At 37.6% G+C, this 14,330-nt stretch overlaps 1 protein-coding gene across 4 annotated transcripts in view; it reads left to right on the forward strand.

Annotated features, from left to right (window-relative positions):
• Positions 1–14,330, forward strand: part of Lrrc4c (leucine rich repeat containing 4C) — a 1,249,590-nt gene that overhangs the window by 50,409 nt on the left and 1,184,851 nt on the right. The window contains exon 1 of one of the 4 annotated variants that reach the window (XM_029473971.1): positions 7,582–7,603. The exons of the other annotated variants lie outside the window; for them this stretch is intronic. The gene's annotated coding sequence lies outside the window, so the exon portion shown is untranslated. Of the gene's footprint in view, positions 1–7,581; positions 7,604–14,330 lie in introns of those variants that run through there. 4 annotated transcript variants of the gene reach the window in all.

Here is a 14,330-nt window from a genome sequence, read left to right on the forward strand (position 1 = left end):
TGGAGCAGAAGCTATGTTCCACTCACCAGCAGTCTCAAAAGCCTGTGGTGGGGGTCGTGGGTAGCTGGTGGGTGTCAGCCGACCCTGCGCTCTAGCTATCCCGGTGCTGATCTGGCCGGATGAGCGACCTGAATCTTCTAACATGACTATATTTCAATTGTCCTGAAGCATTTTTCTCTTGATATGTAATAAGATATCGCATAACACCAGGTTCTGCTTGGAGGATAGATAAATGGTGATAGAAAAAAAATTCTTAAAACCTGTACTTTTGATTGAGCAAAATCCTTTGAATAGAGTTTATTTTAACAAATTTATCAATTAGAAGGAAAACACAGCTGAGAAAGAAACATGTACCTTCTTGTGGTTTGGATCAGATAGTTTAAGAAAAGGGTATTTATTAAATGTTACAGGTTAACTTCAACACATTAAGATGTGCTGTAGTAAACCACCTAGTTTACTCTAAGTGAATCTAATGTTCAGTAAACCACAGTAAGCTGTGCATAGCTGTCCTAAGTATTGGCACTATACAGTCTTATCCATAACAAGAGTGTTTTAAACATTCTTGCATCAGTTGTTCTTTATATATATATATATATATATATATTTTTAACTTTCCTTTTATATTAGATATTTTCTTCATTTACATTTCAAATGTTATCCCCAAAGTTCCCTATACCCTCCCCCGCCCTGCTCCCCAACCCACCCACTCCTGCTTCCAGGCCCTGGCATTCTCCTGTACTGGTGCATAAGATCTTCACAAGACCAAGGGCCTCTCCTCCCATTGATGGCCTACTAGGCCATCCTCTGCCATATATGCAACTAGATACATAGTTAAGGGGGGTATTGGTTTCTTTATATTGTTGATCCTCCTATAGAGTTGCAGACCTCTTTAGCTCCTTGGGTACTTCCTCTAGCTTCTTCATTAGGGGTCCTGTGTTTCATCCAATAGATGACTGTGAACATCCACTTCTGTATTTGCCAGGCACTGGCATAGCCTCACAAAAGGTAGCTATATCAGGGTCCTGTTAGAAAAATTTTGCTGGAATATGCAATAGTGTCTGGGTTTGATGGTTATATATGGGATGGATTCCCGGGTGGGGCAGTTTCTGGATGTTCCTTTATCTGTCTCAGCTCCTAACTTTGTCTCTGTAACTGCTTCCATGGGTATCTTGCTCCCCATTCTAAGAAGGAACAAGTATTCACTCATTGGTCTTCCTTCTTCTTGAGTTTTATATGACACTGTGGGCCCCTCCCCACATTGATGGCCAACTAGACCATTTTCTGCTACATATGTAACTAGAGACCCAAGCTCTGGGGGGTACTGGTTAGTTAATATTGTTGTTCCTCCTATAGGGTTGCAGACCCCTTTAGCTCCTTGGGTACATTCTCTAGCTCCTTCATTGGAGGCCCGGTTTTCCATCCAATAGATGACTATGAGCATCCACTTCTGTATTTGCCAGGCACTGGCATAGCCTCACAAGATATGGCGATATCAGCATCCTGTCAACAAAATCTTGCTGGCATATGCAATAGTGCCTGTGTTTGGTAGTTGTTTATGGGATGGATCCCCAGGTGGGCCAGTCTCTGGATGGTCCTTTTTTCTGTCTCAGCTCTGAACTTTGTGTCTGTGACTCCTTCCATGGGTATTTTGTTCCTCATTCTAAGAAGGAATGAAGTATCCACATTTTGGTATTCTTTCTTCTTGAGTTTCATGTGTTTTGCAAATTGTATCTTGGGTTTTCTCAGTTTCTGGGCTAATATCCACTAATTAGTGAGTGTATATCATGTGTGTTCTTTTGTGATTGGGTTACCTCACTCAGGATGATATCCTCTAGATCCATCTGACTGCCTAAGAATTTCATAAATTCATTGTTTTTAATAGCTGAGTAGTACTCCATTGTGTAAATGTACCACACTTTCTGTATCCATTCCTCTGCTGAGGGAAATCTGGGTTCTTTCCAGCTTCTGGTTATTATAAATAAGGCTGCTATGAACATAGTAGAGCATGTGTCCTTATTATAAGTTGGAACATCTTCTGGGTATATGCCCAGGAGAGGAATTGCTGGGTCTTCCGGTAGTACTATGTACAATTTTATGAGGAACTGTCCGACTGATTTCCAGAGTGGTGGTACCAGTTTGTAATTCCACCAGCAATGGAGGAGTATTCTTCTTTCTCTACCTCCTCTTTTACCTGAATTTTTATCTTAGCCCTTGGTCTTGAGAAGATTATATGCCCCAGTACAGGGGAATGCCAGGGCCATGAAGTGGGAGTGGGTGGGTTGGGGAGCAGGGCAGGGGGAGTGTATAGGAGACTTTCGGAGAGGAAACTAGGAAAGGGCATAGCATTTGAAATGTAAATGAAGAAAATATATAATAAAATATAAAATATCTTTCAGAAGTGTTACATCCTGATAGCCATACCTCCAACAAATATCTTGACACCCAAGACACACACACACACACACACACACACACAGAGAGAGAGAGAGAGAGAGAGAGAGAGAGAGAGAGAGAGAGAGAGAGAAGAGATTTCTGCATTTGTTACCAAACAAATGACATTGAGGACAACTGGATTTTTCTTCGTTGATCTTCCCCAGAATTTGACTTGTACGTTAGCTTCGAATTCTCAATCTGTCCATGTACCAGAATATTTCAAATCTAATAAAAAGAACTCATCAGTATTTTTTTTTGTTTTTTTTTCAGCAACACAAACCAATACCATTAAACAGGATCACTGTAATTCTGTGAACTTTGCCACAAATAACAAATCTTTAGTTGATGTATGAAAAATTAGTCATCAAGAATCAGCCATCTGCTTCTCTAATCTCCTTAACGTGCCATATCAAATTGGCAGATACCATTGGATTTTAAGGAAAAAAATCTGTAGTGTGAAAAACTGACATTAAAGGTTTATGCCCCCTTCTCATGGCCCAATAAAGAATAGTAATGGTAAAGCATGCAAAGGATTAATAACTCTTCCCTGAAAGAGGCCCAGTTATAGCAATCCTGAGAAATTCTGCAGGCTAAAATATGAGCCTTACAGTACTTCCAAAGCATAAATTATTTGTTTTTTCTTCTCTGTGAAGGAGAGCCTGTCACTCCAAAGGCAATTTTTCTCTTTGATCCTTTGTACTGTAATTTCATGCCCCGGTTGGGATGTGCCTGCCCACATAGAGTATGTTCTTCTTGCAAGTCTTAGGCTTGAAATCCACTCCTCTGCATCAGCCACCCTTCTTAAATAAACATACTACTAAGAAAATTGGCATTTTCCATTTGATGTGTTAAAATATATTCAGTATTATCATATGAAAATAAGAGATAAAAGCAAGGCATTGTGTGAATTATAAAGTTTATATCTCTGTTTTAAACATACTGTTCTTTTAATGTTATTTTATGTGTATGCCTGTGTGTCGTGTGGGTGTATCTTCATGTGCATTCAAGTGACCATGGAAGCGAGAAGAGACCATCATTTTACCTGGAGATTTAGTTACAGGTGGTTGAGGGTTACTCAACTTTCGTATGGGGAAATACCTCTTCAAGTCCCCTGGAAGAGCAATAAGTAGTCTTAATACCTGAATCATTTCTCTAGTCCCTGAACTATAAAAGTTCCTATGTCAATGTCCTCAAGCCACCAGCTGAGTTTTAAGAATATTAATATTTATTGATGAAAGTAATTTTTATACCAGGCAGTGGTGGAGCATGTCTTAATCCCAGAACTTGGGCGGCATAGGCAGGCAGATTTCTGAGTTCAAGGTCAGCCTGATCTACAGAGTGAGTTCCAGGACAGCCAGGGCTATACAGAGAAACCCTGCCTCAAAATGAAAACAAAAAACAAAACAAAATTAATTTTTTATTAATAAAAAGACTCAAACCAATGGCATAAAACCCTTATCTGTGGTATATACATGTTTTCAAAAATTTAGGTCCTTTCCTTATTTCCTTCTAGACTACTAGAGTTCATATACTGCATAATTTATTTTTTTAGGCGTGTGGGTTTGATCTAGAAATGTTTTAACTGGGTTCTTATCCAATAGGAACAAGTTTGACTGTAGTCAAAATTAGTGGCAAGGTGTTCTTTTGATAGTAACAACCTCTATACAACTGTCTCAAACATTGAATGTAAAATTGAAACCAACATAGATTGGGACATCAGTGTTTACCACTATTGCTATTATTATTCTCATTTTAAAATAATCACCATGTGGTTATCATTATTTGCAAGTTATTTGATAATGTCTTAAGTTCAATGTATTCAAATATTAATTATAGCATAAAGAATGTGTGTATCAATTAAACTAGAATCTATTTAACACATGGTGCATGGTATAAGTATAGCAAGTAACAATCCTTCTTGCCAAAATGCTTAGCCATCTGTGTCTGGATTTCCTACTAAGTAAGTTATCTAATCTATCTATCTATCTATCTATCTATCTATCTATCTATCTATCTATCTATCTATCTATCTATCATATATATGTGTGTACATATATTATATATATATGTATATATATATACATATAGCCTATATATATATATATCCCCAACCTCCTCAGAATTCCAGCCTTAAAACACCTAAATACCTTAATTACAGTGAACATAGCAATTATCTCACATTTAGAAGGAGCATAGACTCAGACTACAGAGAACATAAAGAGAAGAGAGAGTACCACATGAGATTTCCATTTTAGACATGCACTTACACCTGAATTTCTTCTCTCATGTTCAGAGGCACAATAGTTTAATAATTTGAAAAAAAATGTGTGCATGATATGGCTTGGCTAATTTGGGATACTGGGCCAAGTGCCCATAACTAAACTCAATGCTTCTTGAGGGCACTTTTAGAAATGGAGGTGGAATTCGTGGTTATCATTTAGTATTTTGTGCCTTCAGCTATCAGTAATTTTCAGTATTAGATTCAGTAATTTCAAGGTCCTGAACTGCATAAAATACCCCCCCTCGCTGAAGAATTATTCAATCCCCGAAGGCAAAATTCACCTTCATTAAATGAATGTTAGAAAAACAAATGGAGACATTAGATATTAGATATGCATGATCCAAGCATCTATCTCTAGGTCATTTGCACACACAGCTGAAAAATGTTTAGAGACAGTAACCAAATTGCCAATTAAAAGTACGTAAGTATCACTTTTAGTTGTTTCTAGAACTGCTTCTCTTTTTCAATCACATCACTACCTTTTAAAGGTCAACTATGGTAGAATCATTCCCAATGTTCTTAGCAATGTGCCTTAGTTTTCAATGGGCCTTTAAAACACAAAACTCAATATTATTAATGAAGATAAATCTAAGGAATCAGATACATTTTAGGATTTCATTATATATTTGTTCACTCACATGTGTGCTTCTAAGGAGCTTCTCGTGGTGGGTGATTCTGATCTATGAGGTGAACAAACATGGGTTTGCTCTGTCCTTACTGTGTCCTTTCATTCCTACCTGTTGACTCAGTTAATTCTTCTTAAACACATCATTTAGATATTCACATTTTAATATGAGAATTTAAAACCTTATTGCACATGAAATGCTTAAGTTTTCTATAAAATCAACATTTATATTAGCTATTACTAGTGACTAGTCTAAATGAGGTATTCTAATAAAATATTTGAGAAATATTTGCCGTGTCACATTGCAATGATCAAAAGCAAAAACATCAGCCCTAAGAGAACACCAAAAAGAACTTGAAAAAAAAATGTGAGAGATGTCGTTGTCATCTAACCTTAAAATTGCATTCTGCATATAGAAATACTGCATATGTATAGCAAGATGCAGTAACTCACTACAATTTCTTCAATCTAGGTCTTTTTGTTTCTCTTTTTTTTTCCTAAGATGGAAACTGAGCCATAGCTTATTCCATAAATGGTCCTGTGACTTTTTCTTGAAACGTTTTAGTTCTTTATTTCTCTCCTGGTAACTGCCATTTTAGAAACCAATGACTTGGTTTTCTCACAATGTTTCAATAAGTTTCCCTTAGTTACAGATTAAGATCTGGACTATTTATGAGAAAGAAGAAACATTAATAATTTGGATCCATTCCTAAAATATTCTAAAGCTGTTCAGCAGAATGTTCTTAGTGAATGTCTGTGCTAGAAGGAAGGGTATAAATTAGAACACAGGGGCGTTTGTTAGCAAGGAATCACATGATCAGAAGATCTAGACTTTTTCTTGATTCAAGTTTTTATATGACATTAAATTAAATAATGACCTTTTCAAATATACTGTTTGAGAATATTGTGCAAATATGTGATATATTTTGCTCAACCCTTCCATACTCTTCTTCTCTAACTATCCTTTACAGCTCCACTAATAATTATTAATTATTTCCTTCCAACTCATGTACTCTTAAGTCTATTTAGCAGTTAGTCTCTCTCTCTCTCTCTCTCTCTCTGTGTGTGTGTGTGTGTGTGTGCTCTCTCTCTCNTGTGTGTGCTCTCTCTCTCTCTCTCTCTCTCTCTCTCTCTCTCTCTCTCTCTCTGTGTGTGTGTGTGTGTGTATGCTGTAGCATGGTATTCTCAATACAGATCTCATCCCTGAAGAAAACTAACTCTTCCTTCAGCAGTAGCCATCAATTCCTAACAGCTCCTCAGATAAAGGTGGGAGGGACATCACAGACCAATCTCCCATCCATGCTGAAATTTTGACAGGTTTAACCTACAGATTTTGTGCCTGCAGCTATTTCAAAGGGATATCTTTAATTTGGTAGTGACCTAGAATTAAGTCTGTATAATTTAGGGCACCAATAGTTCCTTATGTGTTATTATTTGATTACTACTTAGGTTCATTAAATGAGACTAAATTATAGTGATGTTCGAATCACTATTCCCATTGCCACAGCTGCTGTTTAATTGCTTAGCTGGCATATTAATTCTCATGTAACTCAGATGACTCTGGACCTCATTATCTATTGTGTTTGAATGAGGTCCTATGACATTTATAAATCTATATTTTGGGGGCTTATTTTTTAAATGTGCTTAGACAGAATTCTGCTTAAACACCTGCAACAAGAATGTCCCTGTACTGTAAGGTAAATGCAGTTTTCTCTTATTTTCCATTCTTCCATGCTGGTACAAAGATATTCAGTATTATCATATCTGGTTTTGTTTATATTTTTACTTAGATAACTGACCCATGTCACCAGTATTCTATCTCTGTTTCAACAATATAATGCAATTCTTACCAGTTTTTGTCTGCTGATCACTAAGATAACCAATGTTTTCATGTTGCCTTCTGTTTTCACTAGAGTCCATCTGCCCTCTCTTATCAGCAGAAATGGAGACAAAATCTCCAAGGAGATCAACAGGTGTAAAAAGATTTGCTAACAGACCACAATATCATGTCTACTTCCCTTCCTCTCTCTCTTTTCTAGTAGGACCTCAGCATAAACTTTCCAGTTGATGTGTACCATGCTCCTTGGTAAAACTTAAGTGTAATTTATGAATTTCTGTTTAGGAGGTGCCAGTCTGTGAGTAAAAGGAAGAAACCAATGTCAGTAGTATTACTAACAGCAGCACTAAATTGAAGCTCCCAGATTCCTTTCGGTTCAGTGCCCATTTGAGGATGCTCTGCAAGGTCTGCTCAATAGAAACATGAAGTAAGAAATTTAAATGTGCTCAAAAACTCTCCCAACACTGTTATGATATCCATTTTGCAGATAAGGAAAAGGGACCTTGTGTATGAGGAGGCAAATGTTGCCAAAGTATATCTCTGTAGCTGCTTGATGTAATCATGAAAATAGGGGCATCTGTATTAGAAATTGTCCATTTAAGTTTTCTCTTTGAACACGAATAAGAGCTGCAACAATGGATAGAAAGGTAACTTTGAAATTTTGAACCCAGTTCATGCTAATTCCCCCAGTGTCTGAGTTATATAGATGCCAAAAGGTATTCTTTTGTACATTTGACAAAAGGCAGAGGAGATTAAAGGTGTTATGGCTGGTTTATGTTTCTGAGTTCGAGGCCAGCCTGGTCTACAGAGTGAGTTGCAGGACAGCCAGGGCTATACAGAGAAACTCTGTCTTAAAAAAAAAAAAACAAAATAAAATGTTCCTTAAATTATTACCTTAATAATATGAATTTGTTAATCACACCCTAATTAATAAGTATCTGTGATCACTAGTTATGTGCAAACATATTGTAAGCAGGGGATGTTATGCATTTCAGTTGCATATGCTTTAAGCATTACTGTTATTGGAAACATGCCTCACTGCAGTAACAAATGTGTGAGGTGATATTTCTCAAATACTAACATGGCAGGTTACTCTGTGGTAGCATAATGTGTAAATGTGACAGAGTTATTTACATAAATTTTGGCAAATCCCCAGGAATTTTTCTTCAAGTTCATTGCCTCTAACTGCAAAGTGTAACATCCCATAAGATATATGGAATCTACACTGAAACTCTATTGAAACACTTTTATGGTTTTAAATTTAGCACTGTCAGAGGTTGGAGAGCCACGATTTTCTGGAAACAACTGCTGGTCTACTTTTGGAAGGAGACTAGATGAGAAAGAAAGACATTACTGAGTCATTGCAACTGACTTCTTTTTTTGTACTGAAACACATGGCTCATTCTACCACTTCACCTAGTTTGGGTATCTTTCTTTAAACATATATCTGCATGGCACATACTTAATAAAATACAGAGCATATACTTATCCCTGACCTCTAGAAGACCTCTCTATTACCATGAATCCATTGAGTATATTTATACAATTTGTTATCCCTTTTCTACATTGGTTTCCATAAACTATGAGACACACTGATTTGGAAGTAAAGAAATTTGACTAACACAAAATCACCTTTTGAAGTATTGTGGCTCCTGTTTATACATGCTAAGTGTTAAAGTTATATTGCTTATGTGGATTATGAATTCATCGGGTTACATGATGGCAATAATATGTTATCTTCATTGGTTAAAATAGTGTCAGAGTTTCTGGTTTTGTTAGAACACCACCACAATAAGATACATGAATTTCATATTGATCTATGCCAGCGGATATCTGTGAAGAAACCTCAAATAATTTTGTACATCAGGCACAAATTATCACAAACCCAATTATGGAAAACAAAAGAAATTTATTCTTTTGCAGGTTTGAAGCCTAGTTTTTGTTTTTTGTGTTTTTTTGTTGTTGTTGTTTTTGTTTTTTAATCAAAGTATCAGTGGGATTCTGTGCCCTCTGAGCACAGCAGGAAAATGTATTTCCTGCCTCTTCCTGTGTATCCCAAGATTCTCATTACATGGACATATCCCCCTAGGTTTATTTTGTGACCTTGTTTTAATATTAGCCATTGGGTTTCAATCTCATTCCAATCCAGTATGAGTTTTTATTGTCTAATTATTTTTGCAACAAACCTAATTCCAAATGATGTCAGACTGAAGTTCTAGGCTTTCATGTCCTCTGGGTAGGAAGGGGCTAAGCAGGTCATTCTAACACAGGTCCTTAATGCATTAAGTACTGAATAAAGATTGCCTGTAACTGTTTGACTGCTCTCCTGGTGGCAATGCTCTGCACAGGATATTGCTGACATGCCAGATTACATGAAGCCCAGTGGAAGTTTGGCTGCACCAAATGACTTCAGCCTGAACACTTGCACAGGATCAAATGATGCTGACTGGTATCTGAGACACAACTTAGGCAAAGAGCTTGACAAGAAAATCCATAACTTGATGCATACAGTATAGGAGAAATGGGCATGAAGAAAGTTCCAAGGAAATAACTTTCTAAGGAAAATAGGGACATAAATGAAATTGTCTTATCAGGAATTCTGCAACCAACACACCAGCCCACATTCACTAACTGCATCTCCCCCTCTCAAACGAATTTCTGACAATATTTTTATATTGTTTCTTTAGTTACTTAACACCCACGGCCTCATATTGAAGCTATTGTAGACTAAATTATTTTACTTTTTTTCCCACCTCCTGAGTTGGTGATTTTTAGAAAGTTACTTAAGACAAAAAATTACTATGTTTATTCAATGTAAAAGAGTGAAATAGTTATCAAAATCCTAACATAATATTTGGGGAACTTCAAAAAACAAACCTATTTTAGTACTTATGAAATGTCTACAAGTACTTGATGTTGTGTGTATTTAATTGCCTTTTTTACAATATTACAGGAATTTGAATAAGTGACAAAGTTTTTCATTTGTAAGACTTACATAGTTAGAATGAACCAATGTCAATAGCAATAGAAGAGAGTTAAAGAGTCTTCAGGCCTTCACCTATTGCAGCAAGTCCCGTTCTTAGGCATCATTTCTACCTCCATCATATAAGACTATGCTTGGGCTTCACCTTGTTTCAATTCACCAAGGCCTTACTTGTTATTCAGTAATTGCCCAACAACTATGACTATTGGAAGAGATACACAACAAACTTCTGGCCTGTTGGTTTATTGATGATACCTAGGTTTTTACCTACTTATGACCATTAAATCTGAAGGAATAAGGGCCAGGGAGCTTAGGACAGAGGAAATTATACACTAAAAAATTTATGAGATATACATCATGAAATCCAAAGTTTTCCATGTATGAATATTTTATTTATTTATTTATTTACCTATTTATTCTTTTCATATCCCAATCATTGCTCCTCGCCTAGTTTCTTCTCCCAATGTCTCTCTCTTCATACTTGTTGCCCTTCCCCTCTGAGAGGATGGGACACTCATTCTACTCTGAGAGGGAGGATATCCCTCCACCCTGGCTCCTTAAGTCTCTGAAGAATTAGGTATATCTATGCCCACTGAGGTCAGACAAGGCAGCCTTGTTTGCGAATAGATTCCACAGATCGATAACATATTTAGGGAAAACTGTCCTTCTATTTATTGCAGGAATCACATGGAGACAGAGTTGCACATCTGCTATGTATTTGCTGAGGATCTCAGTACAGGCTTTGTACGCTCTTCAACTGATGGCTCAGGCTCTGGAAGATTCCAGGATTCATAGTTAGCTGACTCTGTTGGTTTTCTTGGGTAGTTCCTATCCCCTACATTGCCTTCAATCCTTCTGCCAATTCTTCAATAAGCATCCCTGACCTCTGTCCAAAGTTTGGCTATCAGTATCTGACTCTGTTTGATCAGCTGTCGAGTGGATCCTTTCAGATGACAGTTACACTAGGCTCATATCTGCAAGCATATCAGAGTATCACTAATAGTGTCAGGGATTGGTGCTTGCCAATGGGATGGGTCTCAAGCTGGGCCAGTTATTGCTTGGCTATTCCCCCCAGTCTCTGCTCAGTCTTTAACACTGCATTCCTTGTAGACAGGAGAAGACTTGGGAAACAAATTTTGTGGGTGGGTTGGCGACAATGTCTCTCCAATGGGAGACTTACCTGGCTAGAGGTATGGGCCTCTTCAGGTTCTGTGTCCCAACTGTTATGCCTTTCCTTTAAGGTCATGGCCACTGACTCCTTGGAGCCTCCCCCATTCCAGGTCTCAGGCACTTCTTAGAAATTTCCTCCACCCCACCCCCATACCTGATGCTGCAGATTTCTATTCATTCTTCAGGCCCTCTGGCCCTCTTGTCTCTCCCCACACCTGATCCTCACTCCCTATTGCATTCTTCTTCCCTCTCCCATCCAGTTTCCTCCTGAGGACTCCTATTACTATTTTATTTCCCCTTCTAAGTGAGATTCAAGCTTCCTAGCTTATGCCTTCCTTCTTGCTTAGTTTCCTTGGGTCTGTGGGGTGTATCATATTATTAAGAATATCATCTGGTGTCACAAAAGAACACACATGGTATGCAGTCACTGATAAGTGGATATTAGCCCAAAAGCTAGGAATATCCAAGATGCAATTCGCAAAACACATGAAACTCAAGAAGAAGGAAGACCAAAGTGTGGACATTTCAATCCTTCTTAGAAGGGGGAACAAAATACCCATAGAAGGAATTACAGAGACAATGTGTGGAACAGAGACTGAAGGAATGACCATCCAGAGACTTCCCCACCTGGGGATCTACCCCATATACAATCACCACACCAGACACTTTTATTTATGCCAACAAGTGCTTGCTGACAGAAGCCTGTTATAGCTGCCTACTGAGAGGCTCCACCAATGCCTGACAAATAAAGAGGTGGGTGCTCACAGCCTACCATCGGACCGAGCACAGGCTCCCCAATGAATTAGCTAGAGAAAGGACCCAAGGAGCTGAAAGGGGTTTGTAGCCCCATAGGAGGAACAACAATATGAACTAACCAGTACCCCCAGAGCTCCTAGGGACTAAACTACCAACCAAAGAGTACACATGGAGGGACCCATGGCTCCAGCTGCATATGCAGCAGAGGATGGCCTAGTCAGTCATCAATGGGAAGAGAGTCCCTTGGTCTTGTGAAGGCTCTGTGCTGCAGTGTAGGGGAATGCCAGCACCAAGAAGCAGGAGTGGGTGGGTTAGTGACCAGGGGACGGTGGAGGGGATAGGGGATTTTCAGAGGGGAAACCAGGAAAGGGGATAACATTTGAAATATACATAAAGAAAATACCTAATTAAAAAAAAAGAGGGAGCTTGTAAGCAATAGGACTGTATATAAGAGACTAAGTCTTCCTATCTTGAAGTAGAGATGGTGAGATAAGAGTTCATTTGACCCTTGGACACATAGTAAGAAGTAACCATATGAAGACACATAGAATGAGTTTGGGGTAAAGTAGTAGAAAGAAGAAAATCCTAGAAGAGAGATACACTTAAGAATCTTCTTTAAAGCCATGTTGCTGAGGCAATGTTGTTCAGGAAGATGCTCTCAGGAAGTACCAGTTACCGTCTGTCTGATCATGTAGAGGAAACACATCACCTTCGATAGTTAGGATTAAAGGTATTGCCTTTCTTCCCACAACTGTACCCTGAGAACATTCCCACATATCTGAGCCAGGCATTCAGACGTTGAAACATATCTTTCTCTCTTATAATCTACATTCCTTTTAGTCCTCTGTTCATTATTTTGCTATTTAAAAGAGAGAAGAAACTTTGCATATGTATTCAACTTATCTCAAAACACTAGGATGCTTGTTTAGTGTCCCACAAATCCTTTGTAAACAAAATAATTTTCAGAATATTCTTGCAGATTTTCATTTAAGTATTCAAATTTTCTCAAACGCAAGTTCTAGATAGATATTCTCAAAATAGGACAAAAAAAAGGAGATAAAATGTTTTTATTTTCTTGCTTTATAGTTTGTACTGTGTATCCATGGAGCAATTCCTTGCTCAGAGAATTTTTGCTCATTAATATTATATAGTATAGATTTTTAGGCATAATTTAAGGGTATGATCTGAATGAATGAAATATTCCTATCCAAGGTGAGCGCAATGAAAGATATTCAAAATATCAATGAGTGCTAGTTCTGGAAGTGTGGAGAGCCTGACCTCCAATTAGCAGTCTGAACATATTTTCTTAACTGCATGTCTTTTCAGAGTCTAGCAGATGGCCCTGATGTTACTTTTCTCAAAGCAATTACTGATGGGGATGATGCATCTCATTTCTAGATATTTCTTCCCTTACTTCCTCACATCTAACCTTTCATCTTGGGTTAGGTTGGTCACTATCAAACTTCAAAGTTAGAACATTTTATCTTTGGTAATTTAGTGTCTTGGTGATCTTTGCTCTTCATTCAGGTACCATATTCTTCTGTAGTATCTGGTCTACCTCTTTCAAGCAGCATAGTTCATGCAGTACATATCATAACTTTAGTTCCTTGGGTGTTATATGCTTCTCATCCTTCTTTCATAGTCAGACATGATACAAATGATGATGCTTTAGAATCAGTGTCTGAATACATAGGTTAAAATTGGGACCTCACTCTAAAACTTTGAGAATTTCCTTTTGACTTATTTATTTTAGCTTATTTTTTTAAAAAAAATATTTAGGAGTGTGCTAGGATTCTAACAATACTGGAATGACAACATTCCAGAGAATTTATAAGTACTAATTTCTGCATGGATATTTAACATCATCTTCACTGAGTCTATGCAGATATAGAATAAACCAATTTGCACGTGAATTAATTCATGCATAATGTTTATGGGAGCTCACTCTTATGTTACAATCAGAGAATCCAGTGTCTCAGCTAACTGTTATTTTTCACTTCCATATCCTGGCCTTGATTGTTAGTTTGTTTTCATTTAAAAACTATCCAGTGGAAAAAAAGACAGCATTTTCAACAAATGGTGCTGGCACAACTGGCAGTTATCATGTAGAAGAATGCGAACTGATCCATTCCTATCTCCTTGTACTAAGGTCAAATCTAAGTAGATTAAGGAACTCAACATAAAACCAGAGACACTGAAACTTATAGAGAAGAAAGTAGGGAAAAGCCTCAAAGATATGGGTACA

This window comes from Mus caroli, chromosome 2, assembly GCF_900094665.2.
Source record: "Mus caroli chromosome 2, CAROLI_EIJ_v1.1, whole genome shotgun sequence".
Lineage (NCBI taxonomy): Eukaryota > Metazoa > Chordata > Mammalia > Rodentia > Muridae > Mus > Mus caroli.